The sequence below is a fragment of the Gavialis gangeticus genome, unplaced genomic scaffold (genome assembly GCF_001723915.1).
Source record: "Gavialis gangeticus isolate Ggan-Ray unplaced genomic scaffold, GavGan_comp1, whole genome shotgun sequence".
In the NCBI taxonomy this organism is placed as follows: Eukaryota; Metazoa; Chordata; order Crocodylia; family Gavialidae; genus Gavialis; species Gavialis gangeticus.
Genome location: NW_017728992.1, coordinates 107,499,450 through 107,502,107, shown reverse-complemented (window position 1 = coordinate 107,502,107; position 2,658 = coordinate 107,499,450). Strand labels below are relative to the sequence as shown.

At 39.2% G+C, this 2,658-nt stretch overlaps 1 protein-coding gene across 1 annotated transcript in view; it reads right to left on the bottom strand.

Annotated features, from left to right (window-relative positions):
• TTR (transthyretin) overlaps positions 1-2,658 on the bottom strand; it is a 12,132-nt gene that overhangs the window by 7,690 nt on the left and 1,784 nt on the right. The gene's annotated exons all lie outside the window — the stretch shown is intronic.

The following is a 2,658-nucleotide window of genomic DNA, read 5'->3' as shown; positions in this document are numbered from 1 at the left end:
TTTTCGGCTGCTAGATTTCTGTGAGAGCAGATTTAGTTATTTCCTTCCTCAAGCGCCTCTCGGTCTTTGCTCTGTACTTGCCTATTCAAATATGGCATGGAGCCAAACTTCCCAGCATGCAAGGGAAGAGGAAGCCTTCATTCAGGTCCAGTTGATTCATCCATGAGCTCCTAGGCAGACAGACCTCCAGAATTTCATGGCATGGACTAACTTTGAATATCTCTTTGCCAAGAAGTAAATGGCATCAGGGATGAGCAGACTTTGTTGGATTATTGTTCATATATATTGAAATAGAAAAGACTCCCCACCTCCCTCAATAAAAAACCTCCACCAGGTTTTGCTGTCCAAGTTTTTCATGTTTTTTTGTTTTACTTATTTCTGAGGAAAATGTTATTTACTGGAACTGTTGTGCCCAGCCTGGCAATTTGTAATAACTTAGTCTCTGAAATAAATCAAATATAAGACATGTGGGAAATGCCTACTGCAGGGACTAATGCTTACTAGCGTAAGTAGTTACATTGAAATAAATGGACCCACCTGCTGCCGTAAGCACAAAGGGACTGCTCTAAAGCTTATTGAAGTCAGTGGGAGTCTTTTTTTTTTTTGATTGGAAAGGGCTGTGATTCAGGCCGTACACCTGAGCTTAAGTGTTTTCAGGATTGGACTCCTAGGGGGAAAGTATAATTGTCAAACAAATCAGCTATTCCCTTTAGTTTCTCACTGCCTAGTTTTCTCTAGATGCTCCTGTTTCATCTACCAAATAAAGCAAAAAAAAAATCTATTAGTAGTTTTTCTGCTCCTGTCAATGCTCAAGTCCCACTTGTAATCACTGGGCCAATGGGTAATTGCAAGCAAACAAAAATACTTAAAATCCCCAAACTGATTTTGAATCAATGTAGGTGATGGAGAATAATACCAAATTCCCTGATTTAGGTTTGGCCCAAGTTATTATTGTACTCTCTGTATTGTGCAAAATGTTTGGGTCTAAAACTGCTATTTATCAGGTCTTGTAGCCTAGGTAAGACCTGTAACTTTATCATTCTATGTTTTTCTATCTCTTTAATGTAGAAAATGACCAAACACTACTGAAAGCCTGGGTTTTTTTGTAAATGTCTAGGTCTACAATTTTTGTCATCTTCTAAGGTTATATACAGGCATTACATCTAGATCAGCCTAACCAAGGTTGGGTTGATTTAAATGGCCAGGCATGCAGGCGTTTTTAGGGTTTAGGTCACTGAAAAATGGCATGCCCTATCTAAAGTTAGTTCACCTCATGGGGCTAACCTGATCTGAAATGGGTTATCCCAGCCTCATGGATGCCTGAACATGTTCGTAGACAAGGTTCTTTGGGTGAACATGTTCACAGCACAGCTCCAAGGATGGGAAGCCCATTTGCCACAGCCCCAGGGCTACACTTTTCCTAATCCCAAATCCCCAACCCTGACTGAACTACTTTTAGTCCCAAAACTACCCACTCCTCATGGACCCACCAGTCCCTCTGCCCCCTTCCCCAAGTTACTTACTTTGGGTTGCCCACACAGTAAAGTAAACCGAGTCCTGTGAATGCTTGTTTGCACCCAAAGTCAACAGCATGTATGAAAGCATGGCATGAGATGTACACCAAGGGAAGAATGAATATGCAGCCACACAAGAAGGAATGTAACATAATAGTCTATTTATAAAAAATACTAGATTATATTCCTTCCTTTTATTTCCTCAGGGGAAAATTCCCAATCCTGGTAGCCTAACAGTATTTATTTATTTATTTTCTTTTTTTATATCCTGGTCTTCTAAACTCATATTTAGGTTCCTAAAGGAAAAATGGATTCCTGCAGCTCCCATTGATTTCATAAACACAAGGCAAATGCTAATTAGGAACAATGTTGCTAAGTAAACTGTATCATTATATCACAAAGATAAGCCTGTTTAACAGTGACACTGCTGCATCTTTTCCCTAGGCAGATTGTACTGAGTCACATTTTATGTATACTTTTAAAGCTGCTTCTTATATTCTATAAAATAATATAGATTTTCTAGTGATGATGGGAAAGGATGCTGTGGTTTTAGAGACCATTTGAATCATTCCATTTCCCTCATAAGGAAATTGGCAGGAATATTAAATTTGACATGGGATTTGTCATCTTTAACATATTTAAATCAATTCTGAATTCTGCTTCTCCCATATTACTACCAAATGTTTTGTTTTTCCAGGTCTGTCAGCTGTGTTGTATTGCTTGAATAGGGGAGAGAAGGAAGTTTGTAAGATACCTAGAGTCTGGCAAAACAACAAACAAATAACCAAAACCCTCTCTCAGCAGAAAGGCTTCATGATTTGGGTACATACTTGGGATTTTGGATTCCTGCAGTTCAGTTTCCTGCTCCACTCCATATTTTTACATGACCTCTTGGACAAATCATTTTGGGTCAGATCCACAAAGGCATTTCCTTGGGAATGACCTTTGTGGATCTCAGACCTAATTCACTCATTCACTTCTGTTCCCAATTACAGAGCTTTTGTGACAATGCATATATTACAAGATGGTACAGTTCTCAGTTATCACAAAAATAGGAGCCATGAGAGTGCTGTGGACAGAGCCACAAGGAAATAGTGTGGACCTGATTCTGTTCTTGGCTCAGTGTAACCCTGAACATGCTAAT